Raw genomic sequence first — 22,600 nt, 5'->3', positions numbered from 1 at the left:
TAACTGATAAACACTATTTGTACAAGTGGATACATTTTAAAGAAAAAAAATTTAAATATATTTCATAAGAAAATTTTAATTTACAAAGTATTCTGAATATTAGTATGATTTTCTACCTAAATGCTTGCATGATGCTGATGATGCCAAATCCACCCTACCTTTAATGTACTTATAAGAAAGTTATACTCATATAAAAAGCAACAAAACAGGTTGGTTCTTAAATGACAAACAACAAAAGCACACAATCAAAATCCATGCCTGAGTGCAGGACACAGTTAAAATCGGGAGCCTAAGAGGAAAATAGATGGGTGGATAGAAAAGTGGTTTAAAAAATACTAATAGTACAATGAAACGGTTTTAAGGAGGGACTACACCAACACAACTGTGTTTATTATTTAAATATTTACTCTCATAGCAGTCTGGGAGAATAGGCCAGGTTACTCTCCTGATTAGAAGCAGTCAATGGCATTCTACTCTCCATAAGGACTGGCACAAACAACGTACATAAATAAGACAGCCTTTACTTAGCTCTGAAATCACATCTCCCACCTGCCCCCAACCATACACAGCACATACCTGCAATACTAAACACTTTGTAGTTCCCTGACTACACCATGGAATTTTTTAACCATGTGCTGTTCTTTCTGCTCATGCTGACCTTGTATCTGGAAAGCCCTTGTGTACCAGATTGATCCATTCATCTTTAAAGACTTAGCTCAGCATTTTCGTACTTCTACATTTCATATTCCCCATATATTTTCTTTCCTTTCATTTTTATCCTTAGACTTTTTGTTTCTCAAATGATAACTTGCATTCGTTAGTGCATTTAATTCAGGTTGTAAGGCTAGTAATTGTTTAGTGTTCACTTTATGCTAAGTGCAGTGGTTACATGTTTTATAAGTATTGTGCTATCAATCACCACATCAAGTTTCGTAAGGTAAGTACTATTGTTGTTACCATTTTACAGACAAGCAAACTAAAATAAGTGTTGAAGTCACATGCTAGTTGGTGCTAAGACCAAGATGCAACTTAAATATGATTACAGAGGTTGACCTGACTCCTCAGCCTATCCATTTGCTTCTATTCTACCTCCAAACCAAGAGTAACCAAGAGTTACTTTGATAATGGGCTGACTCACTTACAGCTGCCTCAAGGGCTTTTCTGAGAGTGTCTACCCTCTCCATGGTTTCTACCTCAGAGGTATTTCTAAGGAGGAAAGGAAAAAAAAATAAAAGTTAACGAGAACACTGAAAGTACAATTTGGGCTTTCTGAAGTCTCTTTTCATATAAGAGGTCTGCTCAAATCTGCAGAGTACAAACAAGTGACTATTTTAGCTCTGTGAAGAACTACTTAGTGTTCTACACATTGAAACCTGAGCCATCTTTCTCTCTTCATTTCAAACTATCACCTGGGAAACCCATGAAGACTCTTTTCCTTGATATGCATGGCACAAACTGGATATAGATGTAGATGTAGATGTAGATGTAGATGTAGATGTAGATGTAGATGTAGATGTAGATGTAGATATAGATACATACATATTGAATATTTGTTAATCTGAAGCTTCTAATTCAAGGAATGCCTATAAACATAAAAGACATGATTTGAAACAAGGATTCTTTTGGGGAAACTACATCCATTATGAAGGATCTTTGGTTTTACCACACACCCATGCTGTGAGTCATCCTGTATTCATTCTTCATGTGCATGTATTCAAAATAATGTTTGACTTTTTCTTCTCTAAATGTTGTATTTTCCTCACTGTTTCCTTAGTTTTGGAGCCTCCAGAACTATGAAAGCATTAACCATTTTCTATAATTTTTGAGGAAAGAATACTTTCCTAAAATTACTGAAGTGATATTAGGTAACCACTTAAATCATAAGTGAACATGATCTTTCACAGAGCTAATTCCAGAAGGAAACAGTCAAGTAGCACATCATGGAAATGTATAAAGCTATGGAGATAAAAGAAAACTTAATCTGTCACGATGGTTAAAAAAAAGTGTTCATGGTCTCTGTGCATGACCTTCCTCTTCCATAAGAAAAGAACCTTCTCTCTTTCCCAGGACCAGTTATACATCTCATTGTATAGTAAATTTTTTAAAGGCTGTTCAAAGAGGACTGAAATGCTGGCAAAGTGCACAGTGAAGTCTTAAGATATATTAATGAGACTAAATCATATGTCATAATGTTGTCATCTCAGTATTGTCATCTAGTCACAAAGAAAGCTTTAATGTAAATACTATTTACAGAAATCTAAAACTACCTTTGCCATTATGGAAAAGAAAGAGGAACATTATATATAATTTCACATTAATGGTTTACTTTTCTTCTGTAGCACCATTACTTCTTTGCCCCAAGTTGCTTAAAGGTATACATTTTGATTTTTTTTAATGTTTATTTATTTATTTTGAGAGAGAAAGAGAGAAGGAGGGAGACAGAATGCAAGCAGGAGAGGGGCAGAAAGAGAGGGAGAAAGTGAATCCCAAGCAGGCTCTACACTGTCAGCTCAGAGCCTAATATGGGGCTTGATCTCACAAATCGTAAGATCATGACCGGAGCCAAAATCAAGAGTTGGACATTTAAGTGACTGAGCCACCCAGGCACCCCTACATTTTGATTAGTAACACAACTCAGCCAAAGTATTCTCACTGAAAAGAATTAGCAATCAATCCAGGCAGGGTACCACAAAGCAAATTTTAATGAGAAGATGTTACAAGGCAAATTACAAAGAGGACTATAATTATCAATTTCTCTCAATGCTGCTCAGGTTTATAGTACTAAGGATAAAACAACTGGGAAAACTGAATTGATGTGAATTTATGAACTGGTAGAATTACTTTTAAGAGATGAACAACAAATTGTTCTTTTAGCTTTAGTTCACATAATGTACCAGATGTCACATATCTCAGGAGCAAACAAACAATTTGTCACAAATACTTCTATGAAGTTTTTTTTTTCTCTAGATTGAAGAATGATACTTTGCAACCATAACATAAATTTCTTGAAGGCTCAATAAATGCTCTACTACATTTTTATATTTCCCCGTGCCTAATACAGTGTGAGACATGTGTTCAGAACTCAAAAACCACCCACGGATTAACTAAATTTCCTATTGTTTTCATTCAACCTTGTTTTTATCCCATGACAAATGATTAGCCTATTCATCATCAAGAATGCCTTCATTTCAGTTATATTAACTGAATCACTGTTAATAGATGTCTTTTTTTCATATCTAGAAATACTGCCAAGAATTCAAGAGGCTTTGGAGCTAAAACTCTGTCTTACACTGATCCTCTTAGGACCTAAAGTTCCCTCTCCAAAATCACTTTCCATTAAGTATTTCCTTATTATTTGCTCCCTGGGCTCTGTGCTCCTGGTTCCTATTTAATGACTACTGTCAGGCTTACTTTAGTTTAGTTTTCAGAGACACATCCTCACCTTCTCCCCCATCCTACTCCCAAAACTTCCTAGATCAACGGCCCACTCTTGAAGGTCTGACTTGGCTCACATTCTAACTACAGCATCCAAATTGAACACTGCCCCAAAATTAGATAAGGTGAAAATTAAGAAAAGAAAAAGTCAAAAGAAACTATGAAAAATCTAAAGTGCTACATGCCTATTTTTAGAGAATTCTGGAATCAGGAGCAAGCTGTTAATAAGATATAGAGTCCAAATGTGAAATATGATTCTACATTACAGATTTCCAATGCAACAAAAGGGATTTATTTAATAATCATCCATAAAATAAAATCCTGGCACCAGTAAATGTATGTTCTATTCCAACACTCCCAACAGTAAATTACAAAAATATTTTGCATTGATTTTCATGAAAGTAAATTATGCTCACATCATGAGAATAATGACATAACTAAACTCTAAAGAAATAAAACATATTCTTCCATGATGTTCTGGTTCTTTCATTGGATCCTCTGGAAATTTGCATTTAAAAGAATTGAATGGCATTCATGATGAAAACTCCCAGCAAATTAGGTTTAGAGTGAATATACCTCAACATAATAAAAGTCTTATGTGCAAAATCCACAGCTAACATACTCAATGAGGAATAACTGAAAGCTTCCTCCCACTTAGGTTAGAAACAAGACAAGGACGTCCACTCTCACCACTTGTATTCAACATAGTACTGGAAGCCTAGCGATAGCAATCAGCCAAATAAATAAATAAATAAATAAATAAATAAATAAATAAAAGGCATCCAAATTGGTGAGGAAGAAGTAAAACTTTCACTATGTGTAGATGACATGATACATTATATAGAAAACCCAAAGGACTCCACCAAAGAAAAAACACTAGAACTGAAAAATAAATTGAGTAAAGTTGCAGGATACAAAATCAACCTACAGAAATCCATTTCATTTCTATACACTAATAATGAATCAGCAGAGAAATTAAGGAATCAGTCCCATTTACAATTGCACCAAAAACAATAAACACTTAGGAATAAACTTAACCAAACAGGTAAAAGATCTGTACTCTGAAAACTATAAAATATTGATGATAGAAATTGAAGATGGCACAAAGAAATGGAAAGACAATCACAATCCATGCTTATGGATTGGAAGAACAAATATTGTTAAAATGTCTCTACTAGTCAAAGCACTCTACACACATAATGCAATCCTTATCAAAATACTAACAGCATTTTTCATGGAAGAAAAACATACAATCCTAAAATTTATATGGAACCACAAAAGATGCCAAACAGCCAAAGCAATCTTGAAAAGCAAAGCAAAGCTGGAGGTATCACAATTCCATACTGCAAGTTATATCACAAAGCTGTAGTAATCAAAACGGTATGGCACTGGCATAAAAATAGACACATAGTTCAACAGAACAGAAAAGAAAATCCAGAAATAAATCCACAATTATATGACCAATTAATCTTTGACAAAGTAGGCAAGAATATTCAAAGGGAAAAAAGCAGTCTCTTCAATAAATGGTGCTGGGAAAAATAGACAGCTACATGCAAAAGAATGAAACTTGACCACTTTCTTACACTATATACATTGTACCTCTGAAACTGGTATTACTGTATGTTAACTGGAATTTAAATAAAAACTTAATTTAAAAATTAAAACTTTAATTAATAAAATGCCCATCTCACCAAAACAACAATAACAAAAAATGAATTAAGGACCTAAATGTGACATGTGAAACCATAAATATCCTAGAAGAGAGCACAGGCAGTAATTTCTTTGACATTGGCTGTAGCAACACCTTTCTACATGCATCTCTTGAGACAAGGGAAACAAAAGAAAAAATGAATTATCAGGACTGCATCAAAATAAAAAACTCCTTTACAGCAAAGGAAACAATCAACATAACTAAAAGAGAATCTGCTGAATGGGAGAAGATATTTGCAAATGACATATCTGATAAAGGGTTAGTATCCAAAATATATAAAGAACTTATACAACTCAACCCCCCAAAAACAAATAATCCAATTAAAAATGGGCAGAAGACATGAACAGACATTTCTCCAGAGAAGAAATACAGATGGCCAACAGACACATGAAAAGATGCTCAACCTCACACATCATCAGGGAAATGTGAATCAAAACTACAATGAGATATCACCCCATACCTGTCAGTATGGCTAAAATAAAAAATTCAAGAAATAATAAATGTTGGTGAGGGTATGGAGGAAAAGGAACACTTGTGCACAGTGGGTGTGAATGAAAACTGGTGTAGCCACTGTCGAAGAAAATATGGATGTAACCAAAAATTGAAAATAGAACCACACTATGACCCAGTAATCTCTCTACAAATTAAAAGGGATACATGCACCTCTATGTTTATTGCAGCATTATTTACAACAGTCAAATTGTAGAAGCAGTCCAAGTGTCCATCAATAGCTAAATGGATAAAGAAGAAGAGATATCTATATCTATATCTATATCTATATCTATATCTATATCTATATCTATATCTATGTCTATGTCTATATCATCTATATCTATGTTTATATCTATCTATATCTATCTGTCTATATACACACACAATTGAATTAATTATTCAGCCATAAAAAAGAAGGAAATCTTGCCATTTTCAACAACATGGTAGAGTTACAGAGAGTACAATGTTAAGGGCTAATTAGCCAGTCAGAAAAAACAAATACCATATAATTTCGGTCATATGTAGAATTTAAGAAACAAAACAAAGGAGAAAGAGAGAGATAAGCACCCCCCCCCCAGATTTTAAATAGAGAGAACTGGTGGTTAATAGGTGAAGGGGATTGAGAATACATTTATTTTGATGAGCACTGAGAAATGTATGGAACAGTTAAATCACTATATTGAACACCTGAAACTAATAACACTGTATGTTAACTACACTGGAACTAAAATTAAAACAAAATTTAAAAATGAAAGAATAGGATTGAGCACACTCAATGCAAATACTATGTATTTCACATGTAATTGCTTTTCTTGAATCTTTACAATAAGCCCCTAAGTTAGGTATTTATATACCTAGTTTACAGTTAATGAATCTGAGCTCCAGATATGTAGTGACCTGTTGAAGGTCTATAGGGAAGATAGTAATCTCCACCTCATTTAGGTTACTGAGAAGAATAAATGGAACTATAAGTTGAATCAATATCAATGAGACACTGATTAAGCCTCTCCTAGGTGTCACATTTAATGTTTGTGAGTAAAGGGACATTTGGTATGAGTATTAGTGTGAGCCCAGGGTCATATATAAACTTTTGCTCCTCCTGGTTAGGTTAATGTCTTGTTCACAGTTGTTTTCAGAGATTCAAAGTTCCTGGTCCATAGAAGATTGTCTAAAAATACTGTATTTACCAAATTAATACATGATCATCTGGCATTCTTAAAAGAGTAGAAATATTTAGAGGACTTCAAATTTCTACACTACTGTAATACCATGTTATGTGCTTTGCAGTTTGAAGTGAAGACAGTATGTTTGCCTATTTACCCTGAAAGAAAATATCTGCTGAAGTCATGTAAGAGAACTTATAAACATGAAATACATGTCCAAAAGAAACCAGCAGCTAACTCCCATCAATTTATTTTTATTTTTTTATTTTTATTTTTTTTTTTTTTTTCAACGTTTTTTATTTATTTTTGGGACAGAGAGAGACAGAGCATGAACGGGGGAGGGGCAGAGAGAGAGGGAGACACAGAATCGGAAACAGGCTCCAGGCTCCGAGCCATCAGCCCAGAGCCTGACGCGGGGCTCGAACTCACGGACCGCGAGATCGTGACCTGGCTGAAGTCGGACGCCTAACCGACTGCGCCACCCAGGCGCCCCTATCAATTTATTTTTAAAAGGGATATCATGTATTCATGTCTTTCTTAAACATAGTAAACATATGTTCATTTTTCAGCATCTAAGGGATTTACTTCAATATCCGTAGTAAATTTTCAAATCTGTACATTTGAGTGTTTTTTATTTTATCCATTGCTATTCTGTCAACTGTCCCTTCTTGACACTGCCAGTACATCTACCTTGAGAAGACTCTCCAATTCTCTGTAGTCTGGAAAACCAAGTCATCAGACTAGTTAAATTTATGCTTAATATAAGAGCAAATACATTATGTGCAAAACCTCACATGAGGTGTGATATCTGTCCTTAAATCTCAGTATCCTTTTACAATCTTAGAAATGTTCTTGGTGGTTAAGGTTGCAAAACCAATGATCTCTGGATGAATGAAATATTCGTGTGTTTGCAAACTTTCTGAGAACTACTAGAAAAATATAGCTCTATGCTCACCTAAATGCATTTTCCAATACTGAAAACAGCTTTGCAGTAAAGCAAGACTTATTAAAATCTGGATTAGAAGCTACTTCTTAAAACTGAAAGATGCAACTAGGATTATACATAAGAATGGAGTGCAGTAGGGAAAAAATGAGCAAACTGAAAATCTTCATGCGATGCAGGTAGAAAAATGTTCTTTCAATGAAAATACAACGTTAAATATGGTACATTTACAACAAGATATTTTCTTCTCCCTTGGGAATTAATTTATTTAATGTATGGGTATTTGACAAGGGGTTTCAAGATGGATGGTATTCTATGGTAAGATGTTTATTCCAGCCTGCAGGACAAGTGCGGGGAAGTTAAGAAAATATGTTATCTTTCTTAAATTCCACATATGAGTGAAATCACATGGTATTTGTCTTTCTCTGACCTACCTATTTCATTTAGCATAATATACTCTATCTCCAACTACATCATTGCAAATGGCAAGATAACATTCTTTTTTATGGTTGAGTAATATTCCACTGTGTGTGTGTATGTATGTATATATATGTACATTATTTATATATGTATACATTATTTATATATGTATATATGTTATCTATCTATCTATCAATTCATCAGTCCACAGACACGGGTTGTTTCCATAATTTGGCTATTGGAGATAATGCTGCTATAAATATTGCAAAGGGAAAAGAGAGAGAGAGGCAAACCACTAAGCAGACTCTTAACTATAAAGAGAACAAACTGAGGGTCATTGGAAGGTAGGTGGGTTGGGGGATGGCTGAAATAGATTATGGGGATTAAGGAGTGCACTTGTGATCAACATTGACTATTGTACAGAAGCGATTAATCACTATATTTTACACCTGAAACTAATAAGACATTATATGTTAACTAACTGGAATTTAAATAAAAACTTTGAAAAAAAGGTAAGTTACCAAGAACTCCACCTCATATTACAAGATTAAAAATGTCTAGAAACCCAGGTCTCTATCATAACTACAATTTAATTAAAAATTAATTTTAAAAGTTTGTGAATTAAAAAAATAATCTCCATAGGTTAAAAGTACCCAGATACCATTGCAACTATAGTATGATCCTAAACACTTGGGCACAAATCCACTCCTCCTTCTCCTTCCTTGTCATCTTCTTTTCCTTTTTTTCTACTAATACAAAGAGAAATCTAATCTGCCACAAATATTTGATTCACCATTATAACAACATACAATGATAGCAGATAGTACTGGAAATTGAAGTTTATTCTAAAGGAATACGAATCAAAATAATATTCAAGATGGGCATTTGGAGCATATTACACAATGTTGAGATAATAATAAGACAATTCTTGATTGACCTCAGTGGGAGCCTAAAGTGCTACACAAACAGGTCTTTTCACAACTTCCATGTTCTCCCCCTGCCATTCATCCCTCACTCTCAGTTATTTAGGGGATTCCTATAAAATGGTGTGCTCTAGCCTTTTAGGGCATCTTAAATTTTCACTTATTCCGTCAAAGATTTTAACACATTTTGTGTCAAATAAAGTATCCATGACTTAGACTAGACACATATCCATTTATTTTTATTACAAATGACTAAAAACTAAAAAAAAATAATAAAAAGGAATGTTGGATTATTTAGGATGCAAAGAGATTACTCTAATAAGTATCAAATATTTGGCACTGGTGTCCTGAAAGATAGGAGTCATTCCCACCAACTGATACATCAGCTTGTCTGACATCAGCACAGCTTGCAAATTAGGTCATTAATGATTTCATTTGGGGTGAGGAGGAGCAAGGACACAGGGACAATTTATAAGAGTCTAGTACAGACAAAGATTAAGAAAAATAACAAGATCCAAAGACAAGTGGATGAAGTAGCAGTTCCTGATTATATTTGTTCCAGATTCTCAAGCAAGAAACAGTAAATGGTTTGAGATATGTGACATTAAAGTTATTGCAACAGCTCTACTTGTTTGTATTATTTAATTTTTCTGAACTATTCCATGAGTTAGATATCAACAGTCCACCTTACATATGAGGGAACTAAGGTCCAAAGAAGATAAGTAACTGGATATAAGGTTACAAAGCCAATACCAGTGGGGCCAAAATTTGAAGTATGATCTGTCAGCTTCTAAATCCTGCGTTGGTTCTCTTCCAAAGTTATCCTTAACTTAATACCAACGTTTATATTTATTTATCTTTGCTTAACCTCACTCCTAACTCATGCTATTTTTTTAATCCTAGAACCAGAGAAACTGAATGGTCTTCCCAGAGAGCCTAACCCTATCTATGACTGCATAGGCAAAGAAAGAACAATTATATAACCTTTATTATTGTCAGAAATCATTCCAGAGTCCCCAAAATGGTATTCTTTTCTGCAGTATAATACAGAATTATTACAGACAACATGCTTTAAATCATGTTTTAATAATCAATAAAACAAAAAGTAGCACCCTTATTTTCATTTCATAATCAATAAACAGGGTCCCATGCTGCACCAACATTCATCATATTCTCACCAAAATATCTTATAGTGGAATTTCCAATGGCATTTCACTTTCAACAGAGATCAAACACACTTGGTGCATAAACAAATATACTAATAGGGGGAAAATGGATTTGAAGATTTGTCCCCCTTTTCCTCAGACATTATTAGAGGGATCTAAAAATTGACGTAAATTGTATATAAATGATTTTTTTAGTCTGTGGTATTATTTATTGGAAATAGGAAAGTTTATCATAACTCTTGCTCAGACTCAGAATATCAGTGCTGGAAATATCTTTAAGCATCCTCAATTCTAATTACTTTCCTCCACCACTCTATAGACAAGAAATAGAGGCTCAATGAAGTAATGTAAATTCATACAGTAACTTGGCTTTTAAAGGATAGAAACAAGTAGAAATCAAGTTCAATGCATTTTCAAGGGACCACATACTGCACTAGCCATGTACTATACTAATGTCAACCACATTTTCCATACTAAAATCTAGAAAATTACCTAGCCTAAAATTTCTAAGTTATCTCAGGGATACCTTAATGACAATACTCCCCATTTGTTTTGATCAGAAGTTTTACAAAATAGCATATATCTGCAAATTGTGGGAACCATATGAAGGGCTGGATACTTTGGATAGAAAAGCCTAGGGCTAGGAATTGACATTGTAGGCTGAGGGACCATATGTTCTGATTTGCCAGGCACAGTCCCAGTTTATACTGTTATCCCCGTGCAATTATTAATAGTGTCCTTTTCACTATCAAGGATTTCTTAGTTTGGACAACAAAGTTTATGATCGCACAAATTTTAGAGTAAATAAATATTGCCTCTAGTTTTTATCATGAGAGCCTATAATTCCTTGTATAGGTATGTAATATCTTCACTAAAGGAAAATACTATTATAAAGTAGAGCCTAACCATTAGTTTCAATTTAATATGAAGTAATTTATCAAATTCTTTTCATCTGATACCTAAAATATAATTGATTTGTTAAGGGAGTGAGATGTCAGTGGAAAAGACATTGGATCACTAGGCAAAAAAAAAAAATTGGAAAAAGGAATAAAAAGTGAAAAGGAGGAAAACATTTGCCTATCTTCCAATATGGCTGATCAAAAGTCTGGATTTTAGGTATATTAGTACTTTGCATTTCTAGTGAGTAAAGGACCAAGTTACATGAAGTAAAAAGATTTAGCCTTGAAGGTTAGAAGAGAATGGTCTATAGAAAGGTCATCTGAGCTGCTATAAATGCAAAATCATGGACTTTTACTTGAATTTACAGACGTGTGTGTGTGTGTGTGTGTTTGTGTGTGTGTGCATGCACGTACTTTGTAGTTGTGTGAAAAAATGCTCACTTGATATGGCTTCCATGAAGAGGAGAAGCCAAGTTGACTTATCAGAGAGTTTTATAATTTGATGATCAAAAAAAGAAGTTAAGGGATTATATAGTGATTTAATTAAATTAATGTAAGTCTATATTAGCTGTTTTAATTGAGTATAGTTCACAGGGAAAAATGTCAGTGGAGCTTATAAGTTTAAAGTATCTTAATGACAGAGAACAAAATGGGGTTGATGGAGGGAGGTGGAGGGGTGACTGGCTAAATGGGTGATGGGTGGTAAGGAGGGCACTTGTTATGATGAGCACTGTAAGTGATTTCATACTCTTGAAACCAGGATTACACTTTATGTTAACTAACTTGAATTTAAATAAAAACTTGAAATAAAAAAGAGAAAAAAAAGTGTTTTCAAAAAAAAGCATCTTGTATTCACTTCTTCCTGTCCTAATAAAGACTATTATTTTTTTGTCATTTGAATTTACAAGAAACAAGTTTGTTATCATTTTAATGTACTTCATATTATGCCTGTATAAGAAAAGAATCCATCAATGACACTTTATTAAGAATGTTTCTATGAATTTGCTTGATCAGTATCTCGCTAGGATTTTGTTTTGTAGGATCCATTAAGACAAAACATTTTTCTAACATCCAGGGTTGGAAAGAAACTGCCATTCTGTTCAGGGAAACTTTTCTCACTTCATAATCCTGCTAGTCTATGCCATGAACCCCGATTTCATAGCACAAAGTTCAGATATTTTTTTCTCCTTGTAATTAAATAAACAAAGGAATTCTATGTATCACAGAATCCAAGCTATATCACTGTATCACTATAGAGTGATTGGCATAAATTCTATTTCAATGTTATAATGTAACTACTTCTCTTTCTTTTCTTCTGCCAGGAAAATGATAATAATGTGCCTAGAAGGGTTTTTACATGTTCATTTTTCTTGAAGAATAAATATGCATGAATAGAAATAAAATCTAAGTTTTATGTAATAGTTGTTTGAATGGATAAGAATTCAGCACTCCCCCTGCACTTGTTTTTAAATTTTTAATTTTTATTTATATATTTTTATTTTTTTATTATATGAAATTTATTGTCAAATTAGTTTCCATACAACACCCAGTGCTCATCCCAAAAGATGCCCTCTTCAATGCCCATCACCTACCCTCCCCACCCTCCCACCCCCCATCAACCCTCAGTTTGTTCTCAGTTTTTAAGAGTCTCTTATGCTTTGGCTCTCTCTCCCACTCTAAATTTTTTAATGTTTATTTATTTTTGGGAGAGAGACAGAGCACGAGCTGGGAGGAGCAGAAAGAGAAGGAGACACAGAATCCGAAGCAGGCTCAGGCTCTGAGCTGTCAGCACAGAACCTGATGTGAGCCTCAAATCCACAAACCATAAGACTGTGACCTGAGCTGAAGTTGGATGCTCAACCGACTGAGACACGCAGGTGCCCCTGAACTCTCCCCTTTTTAATAATTCCATCTAATGTTTTTTTCCCAATGCTTTACATGACTATTATTTCCAGTGATTTTTGTTTCTTTAGCATAGGCTAAACATAGAGTTCACTTTATGTAAAACTGATTACAAGTGTTCCTGTTTTAAAGCCATGTTTTCGGGGAGAAATCTGTAAATGACATCAGGGCACAACTGGGGAAAATGGAGATGCCTAAATGAATGGATCATAATCTCCATAATTCCTCTCAATTATTTTTATTTCTTTGTTAATAAAGCCTTTCAGAAATTCTTATTTAAGGCCATTTGTCAGGTTTTTATTTTAGGGTAAGAAGATGGCTATGGAAAATGAATAGCTCACTACCTTAGACTTTCAGCAGAGCATTGATTTCACTAATATGTTACTTGAATTTCAGGGTTTTTTTTCTTTTATTAAATCTAACAGAAGGCATAAGTAAAATTACCCAGACACCTCTATATCATGCACACATCGCTTAGCCACAGGAATGGTGCTAGACATTGATTAAACATTACTAAAATTATTGCTTATAAATAATTAATTCAAAACTAACTCTGGTGGTAAGATGCAGAGACAAATGAAGAAGATTTGATCTACCAATAAAAAAAAATCAACTTAGTTGACTCTTAATGTCAGCTTTTTCTCCCTTTAATCATATGTTAGAGTAGCAAACAATGTAGCTGGAACAAGTTTGACACAAAGACCATACCGACTCTCTGGTAAAAGTAAATATGCAAAACAATATAAATAACAATACTGTTATAATTTTGGCTTATAACTTCACACTTTGTTTTCTACAAGATTTAAAAGACAAATTCATAAGAAATAACTATACATCTGTGTTAACGGATACACACTATACATATAAGGGTGGTAAAACCATAAAGTAGTAGAATGTTTGCATGTGACTGAGGTTGGTATATGGAAAAGGTTTGGAGATAGATGATGGTGACAATTGCAAAACAATGTGAAGATGTCCACTAACACATATCTATACACTTAAAATGGTTAAAATAGTAAATTTTATATTATGTACATTGCATTACAATAGATAGTGCATTTGGATCTAGCTAATTTCTTTTTTCCCTAGTTTTATTGAGATATAACCAACATACAGCATTTTGTAAGCGTAAGATACACAGCATAGTGACTTCACTTACAAATATTGTGAAATGATTAATACAGTAAGTTCATATCCATAATCTCATATTGATACAAAAAAAAAGAAAAAATGTGTTTTTTTAATCCTTGGATGAGAACTCTTAATGTCTACTTTCTTAACAACTTTCAAATAGAGCATACAGTAGTGTTAACTATAGTCATCATACTGTGCATTACATATCCAGTACTTACTTATCTTCTAACGAGAAGTCTGTACCTTTTGATCACATTCATCCAACTCTCCCACCCCCTACCCCTGCCTCGGGCAACCACAAATCTGATCAAGTTAATTTCTGATAATATGGTTTCATTAAAAATAAAACATGCCATTTCACAACCTAGTATCACATCTAAATTGTCTCAATAACACATCAGCCAAACACTCACACTGTTTGGAAACTAAAAGTGCTGGAAGCCAATGAGCCATTGCACAGCCCACCAGAGGAAATGCCTGGAAAAGTGATGGAGCTGTCACGCTTGCTGCATAGGTGAAAAAACCTAGGCCCTCTGTCAAAATCTGACATGAACGCTGCCCTCCTGGATTGTTTCCACACCTATTGCCCATGTGTCATCCCTAGTTTCAAATGGCTGGGCAAATAATTAGTTTTCCCAACACAGAAATGGAGTGTGCAATCGCTCTCTTGCAACAAACTCCAATCATCACCATCCAACTGTGATTCTACTCTCGTAAGATTGGTTTGTAATCAATGAAACAAGACAAAATTGATAGATTGCGTTGCATTAATTAGCTAAAGGGAAAGTAGAAGTTCAGCAAAATTGGTAAGTTGGATTTTAAGTTGAATGAGATTGCTAGGCTTCCATACATTTAATAACAGACGTTATTAAATACTTTAAAACATTTCCTAGGTAAAGGGGAATTTTAGGTCCCTTTAGATCAAATTTTCATTTAGTATTCTTTTTTTTTTATAAACTTTTTTTTCAACGTTTTTTATTTATTTTTGGGACAGAGAGAGACAGAGCATGAACGGGGGAGGAGCAGAGAGAGAGAGAGGGAGACACAGAATCGGAAACAGGCTCCAGGCTCCGAGCCATCAGCCCAGAGCCTGACGCGGGGCTCAAACTCACGGACCGCGAGATCGTGACCTGGCTGAAGTCGGACGCTTAACCGACTGCGCCACCCAGGCGCCCCTTCATTTAGTATTCTTAATACCTCCTCTAAATCTCCATTTGCCTTTTAGTTTGGAAGTACCCAGAGAATGTTGATGTGGAGTAGCAATACCACAATTAACAGCCATTATGGAAATGTTATTTAAAACCACAATGGGATACCACAACACACCCAACATAATGGATAAAATAAAAATCCCTGATAATTACCAAGCATGGTAAGGATACAGACCAACCAGAATGCATATACCTTGCTGGGGGGCATATAAATTAGTATGCCAGTTTGGAAAATTAGTAGTTATTGACTAAAAATGAACACAAAAGTCCCATACAAGTAATTGTACATCCAATAGAAATGTGCACTTGCATGTCCCAAAAGGCATGTAGAAGACCGGAAGCACTAAAGATCGGCCATGATGGAATAGCATATAGCACTGAAAACTAAATTACTCCTGTACATAGAAATCTCACATAAATAATGTTGAGATCAAGAAGTACACAAAGAACAAACTCTATCAGTCCTTTTTATAAAACTCAAAAAATGTAAAATAATATACAATATTAGAATTCAGAAAAGTGGTTTCCTTATAGAGGATTGGGATTTATGATCAGAAAGAAAAGAGCACCTTCAGTTTTGTTGGTTATATTTTATTTCCTAATTTGAGTGGTCATTACACATGTTTGTGGGCTATGCCATATTTATTGAGTTGTTTACCTATTATTTGTGCACTGCTCTTTTCAAATTTTTTTTTAAATGCTTATTCAGTTTTGAAAGACAGAGAGCAAGCAGGGGTGGGGCAAAGGGAGAAGGAGACACAGAATCTGAAGCAGGCTCCAGGACCCGGACTGTCAGCACAGAGCCCGATGCAAGGCTCTAACTCGCGAACTGTGAGATCACGACCTGAGCCGATGTCAGACACCCAACCGACTGAGCCACGCAGGTGCACCTTGTGCACTTTTCTTAAGTATATGTCAATAAAACCTTTGATTAACCAATGAGATATGACTATTTTCTATGTCAGAAAATAGAAGAGATTAAGATAGAAAAATTAAAATCACTTATTAATTATTATTTCACTGATGCATTGACTTCAAGTATTTTTCTTTTTTATTGTTTATTTTTTTGAGAGAGAAAGAGAGAGCAGGCACATGAGTAGGGCAGGGGGAGAGAGAGAGAGAGAGAAAGAGAAAGAGAGAGAGAGAGGGAGAGAATCCCAGGTAGGCTCCACCCTATCAGCACAGAGCCTGATAGGGGCTCAAAGTCATGAACCGTGAGATCATGACCTGAGCTGAAATCAAGACTTATGACACTTAACCAACTGAGCCACCCACGCAGCCCTCAAGTCTTTTTTTTTTTTTCTAAATGTATGGTCATGCATGGAAAAGTATTCAACATTGATAGTTTCTCTAGGTTAACACAAATTACCAAAATTGTCTAAGGAAAACAAGAAAACCTGAATAGACCAAGCTTGTATAGTCCAGAAGCATGAAGCACTATATCAAGCAAAGAAACCCACAAGACTATCAGATTCACGATAATCTTTGTCTGTTTACCCCTAGATTTTCCTAACTTTTAAAGAATAGGAAGTTCTGATGCAATATGAAAAAAAAATCTTAGATCTTAGCAAATAAAATCTAGAGTTTTAAAACCCTGCCTATTTCTTTCTTGAACAAGTCTTTTTTTTCTAGTGATTCTTTGATGACTGCTTTTTTTATTCCTTTTCTCTTTTTTTCATAAATAATTGCCTGCATGTTTGATTTTTCTTTTCCATATTGGTAATTTTTTTCATCATTTCCTCATTTGTCCTGGTCCTCTGCACTCTAGGAGTGCTTATTCAGTTTGCTTTCCACAAAGCTGATTACATTATTTGTTGCCTCCAAAGGCAGATTTACTTCGTCTGTTACATTTTCTGTTTTTTCTCAGTTCTTTGCATTTCAACTTTTTCAATTTCTATGGCTTCTATTTCTAAGTCAATCAATGCATTTGTAAGGATGACAAAAATTTTTCTAAAATATTTTTTTTCTTTTTTCTGTATAACTCATTGTTTTACATTTGTTTTACCTCTGAGGCTTTCCATTTCTTGTGTCACATAATCACTATCCAGCTTTGTTATGGTTGTTATTGCTTGTTTCCTGACTGGAACATGTGATAAAAATCTATTGAAGGGTAGTGTTTTTCAACAAATAAGACCTAAGATTGACCCTTAGCTCTTGGTCCTACTGATAACTTAGTTTTTAGAAGAAAGCATCTACTATACTTCACTGTTGGAATGTAGATTGTGAACAACCTCAGGCTCAAATTCTAAGCAGTAGCAGGCAGTTATATAAAGCACTCCTGCTAAAATGTTGATAGACCATCTTTTCTCCCAATTCTTGGTCCTCTGATCCTGATCTAATACGTATTACACAAACACATGCACACACACAGTACTACTGTCTCTAGTCCCATTATCACTGCATGTATAATGTCTATTGGGACTATCTAACTTTCTCCTTGGATGTAAGGAGTGAGAGGGAGTAAGAGAGATAATCCTCAAATGGATAAAAAGGCACTGACTGAAGAGGAGTGAACAGGTATGACTACCTAACTTTCTCAGTGATACCATTCTTGGATCTGTGAGTCAGGGTGCAGAAAGTGAAGGGCTGGGGTGCCCGGATGGCTCAGTCAGTTAAGTGTCTGACTGTTGATCTTAGCTCAGGTCATGATCTCATGGTTCATGAGTCTGAGCCCCATGTGGGCCTCTGGGCTGACAGTGTGGATCCTGCTTGGGATTCTCTCTTTCTCTCTCTCTCTCTGCTCCTCCCCTGTTCTCACTCTCTCTCTCCCAAAATAAATAAATAAAAGCTTTAAAAAAAAGTAAGTGAAAGCCATAGTCTGTCTATATTATTTAAGGCCATATTTTTATTTGCTCTGCTTTAGATTGTGAATTTCTATTTAGTGATGTGGAAGTCTCTCCAGAAAATAATAATGTATTGGCTGAAAGTCCGTGTTTTGAATGTTGTCATAAATTTCCACCATCTCTACACCCTTACAGCCATTTTAAGCTCCATCAAGCACTGTTAAGTTGGTGGAACTGTAAAAGAACAAATATCTCTGACATCTTAAACTATGATAAAAAAAAAATCCACCAGCATCATTTGGAGAAAAATTTAATCTTCCTCTAATATTTACTCACAACCAAAGTTATTCTTGAATATCTGTACAATCCTACTTTGACACAGACGGCACATGTAATAAAATAGCACATGTAAATATTTGGATCCATTTCAGTAGAACTGAGAAAGCCACAAAACCATCTTACAAAGTAAATTTTCATTGCTGACGCAATATGCATCTTACTGTGTACCAAAAGTGCTGCAATTTTCTTTAGTAGTTTTTGAAATGAACAAGTAACATTTATTTTCAGGCCCTTTCAATGTTGTGGTAAGATGAGTTCATTTTCATTTTGTAGCTGGCCAAGAGCCACTTTTATCTCTTAGAGTTATACAAGGTCTTTATGCTGCTTGGGAACTGATAAGGCCCAGTATTCTAAATACAACCTAATTTCTCTTTTCCAACACTAGACAGAATGAAAAAAGAAGAGACAAAAAACATATTTTGAGAAATTCTTTTAACATCACTTATTAAAAATTTTAAGTCTTGATTTCTGATAGGTAAATTTAAAAGAAATCATTCCTATTAACTTCCAATTGTTTTTCCATTTTTTAATGTCAATTATTTCCTATAACTCTGCAAAGATACTTTGTCATTGTCAGTTTTCTTGCACTTGTTTCATTTGAACAATTAGGAATTTGATCTTCTTGTACCTTAGATCATAATACAGGTTTCTGGCTGTATGCTGAGGCTCTATGAAGTAACATGAAAAGGGCTGCATTTGAAAAACGAAGGTCTAGGATTGAACATTAGGTCTGCCTCATATTAGCACTATCAGTGGTTCCTTAAGGCTTGCTGTCTGGTCTACAGGCTAGTGTTAGTCTGCAAATGCTAACCGGTCTGCACCACAAGGAGTATGGAAAACAGAGTATGGAGAGAAAGCATTAAAAATTTTTATACCTATTTTATAATTTTATGTCTATAAAAAAAGAATAATGACAATTAATAAAAATGTGGGCGTGGGTATTTTGTGTCTGCCTTTTGATCATTTTATTTCTCTAGTAATTAATGTTTGCAAAAACATTCAGTCTGCAACAGATTCAATGTTTATAGCAGCATTATCTAAAATAGCCAAATTAAGGAAACAGACCAAGTGTCCATCAAATGAGGAATTGATAAAGATGTTGTAGATATGCATAGATAGATATAGATACAGATACAGATATAGACATTTAGATACATATATTTAGACAGATATATAGATAGATATAATATACAGAATATTACTCAACCATAAAGAAGAATGAAATCTTACTGTTTGCAATGATGTGGATAGAGCTAGAGAGTCTTATGCTAAGGAAAATAAATAAGTCAGGGAAGAACAAATACCATATAATTTCACTCATATGTAAAATTTAAGACACAAAACAAACAAACAAAGGGAAAAAAGAGAGATAGGCCAACTAAGAAACATACTCTTAAATGTAGACAACAAACTGATGGTTATTAGAGGGTGGAAGCATGGATGAGATAGGTGATGAGGATTAAGGAGTGTACTTATGATGAACACTGGGTATTGTATGGAATCACAGTATTGTACACCCGAAACTAAAATTACACTGTATGTTGGCTCACTGGAATTTAAATAACAACTAAAACAACAACAACAACAACAACAACAACAACAACAAAACTGACCCTTAACCATAGAGTTTGAGAAACACTGAGCTTGTAAGACATCCAGTGAGCCAGTTAATCTCATGGGAGGGACCTCAATTTTTCCATCTTTAAAATATATATAGTGACCTACTTTGTCTTCCATACAAGGTATGCCAGTAATAAACAATTTTACTTACTCATAAATTATTTGTAAGCTATAATGTCTCTTATAAATATACAGCTATTATATTGTAAGCACTAAGCATTTGGGAGTAGCATGGCAACTCAGCTAAAAGAAGCTTGGCATTTGTTAGATAGCCAATAAATGTTTGCTGACTTTATGAATGAATACAAGTACAGAAACTCTGGCATTAGACAGGACTGCACTCAAACAACTATCAGAGTAGTATGTGATTTAAAGACAAGTCACATAATGTTTAATAGTACAATTTCTTCATCTGTAAAATCAGAGTAATAATAGCTTCTACCCTTAAGCATTGTTGAGTATTCAATGAAATAATGCAGTAAAGTGGTTAGCATTTAGTACTTGGCACATGGAAAATATTCAATAAATATTAATCTTATATCTTTAAGCTCTTTTTCTATGCTAAGGAAACAAATCAATTGTTTACATGCAATTTCTTATGTAGTTCTTAGGAAAACATAAGATAACTGCCATAATCTCCATTTTCAAACAAGGAAAATAAGACTCAAAGAAGTAAGCAACTGCCACAAAGTCATGAAACTACTATAATACCATGTCTGTCTATAACAAAATGTGTGCCTATTCCTGCAGAATACCATCTCCCTAAGGTCTTTGAAGTAAATAAAGAGAATGAATCTCACAGTCTTCTTTTAGATGCATTCTTATTTTTGCTTGTGAACTATGTGGGATTTTTGCATGAAAAACAATATTGGCAGATGTAATGACACAAAGTAAAAGATATCCAGGCATCACTTTTGCCACTTACCAGGCTGATTTGTTGGGCTCCTCATGCTGACAGTGGCCGCTCTCCATGTTCTTCTCTGACCTGCTTCGCATGACTCTATTTCTAGGCTATCAAAAAATAAGTAAATAAAACATGTTAAAAAAATGATACTTGATTCTAGAAGGATCTTCATATATTAATGACCACAACAATAACAATTCAAATTTGCATAGCACCTGTTTTATAAAGTTTTTAAAGGACCACAATAGGGATTAATCCACTTCACATATTTGGGGTCTTGCATCTTGAAAGGAAGTACATTGTCATCTTTATCTTGGAATTCTCAGAACGTAAGGAAGTATCTACCACCCAGGTATTCATTAAATTACTTTCTTTTTTATTAAATAGATAAATGGATGAAACTCATGTGCAAATACACTGATATAGCTGAAGACTTCAACCTTTCACTCCAGAAGGCAAAATGTTATTGTGTTATAATTTTTTACAATGTAGATCTGAAGGAGCAAGTATTTTTACCTTGTCAATCAACCTGTCATTGGAAAGGTTAATTTGACAATGAAGTCAACATGCAAATCTCAGATTATTCCTCATGGTTTCAGTAGTTATCATCGGAGGAATCTCATAATCTGTTATCAAAAACAGTTATGGTTTAGCAGCTCTTGGGTGACTTGGTCGGTTAAGCATCCAAGTTCAGCTCAAATCATGATCTCGTGGTTCATGGGTTCGGGCAGGTGTAGGGCTCTCTGCTTTCTCTCTCTCTTTCTCTTAAAAATAAATAAACATTAAAAAATAGTTATGGTCGGGGCGCCTGGGTGGCTCAGCTGGTTGGGCATCTGACTTCAGCTCAGTTCATGATCTTGCAATTGAGTTCGAGCCGCGCGTCGGGCTCTGTGCTGACAGCCCACAGCATGGAGCCTGCTTCAGATTCTGTGTCTCCCTCTCTCTCTGCCCCTTCCCTGCTCATGCTCTGTCTCTCTCTGCCTCAAAATAAATAGACATTAAAAAAAATAGTTGTGGTCTATTTATGCAGGAAATTTCAATACAATCAATTAAAAACTAGAATCTAGTTTTGAAATAATTGTAAAGTCAAAAACAGGAAATGAAATGTTCTTTTTAGAATTAGAATCGGGCTTTTCATTGTCTTGATGAGTCTTCTGCTATTTCCCAACTCTGTGTCAACTCCTCCACAGCACACAAAAAGAGAGAAGGGTAAAGGAGAGAGGTATGTTTACTAAGAAAATAGTAAAAGCTATCCCGGGATATTTCTTATTAACTCAAAGTATAATGAGGTGAAAAGTTCTTTTTTTCCACCTTTATTAATTGAGATATACTTGACATATAACACTGTGTAAATTTAAGGTGTACAACACATTAATTTGATAGTAATGCTTTCTTAAAAGAATTGGGATGTCAGTCACTTTCCTTCAAACTCAAACTTGTATGTTAGCTTTTCTACTTGACGTTACTGTTAGTGTGAGCACTCACAATAGTGATAATTATTATTTTGTTGCTTACAGTATATCAGAAACTGCTCTTATCATTTTATAGGAATTAT

The 22,600-nt window shown here is 34.5% G+C and overlaps 1 protein-coding gene across 6 annotated transcripts in view; it reads right to left on the bottom strand.

Moving 5' to 3' along the window:
- The window catches only part of LINGO2 (leucine rich repeat and Ig domain containing 2), a 1,171,177-nt gene that overhangs the window by 483,065 nt on the left and 665,512 nt on the right, over positions 1 to 22,600 (bottom strand). For all 6 annotated transcript variants that reach the window (XM_058695152.1, XM_058695148.1, XM_058695150.1 and 3 more), the window contains one exon: positions 21,067 to 21,152. The gene's annotated coding sequence lies outside the window, so the exon portion shown is untranslated. The remainder of the gene's footprint in view (positions 1 to 21,066; positions 21,153 to 22,600) is intronic.

Source organism: Neofelis nebulosa, chromosome 12 (assembly GCF_028018385.1).
Source record: "Neofelis nebulosa isolate mNeoNeb1 chromosome 12, mNeoNeb1.pri, whole genome shotgun sequence".
Classification (NCBI taxonomy): Eukaryota; Metazoa; Chordata; class Mammalia; order Carnivora; family Felidae; genus Neofelis; species Neofelis nebulosa.
This window is presented reverse-complemented; position numbering and strand designations above follow the sequence as displayed.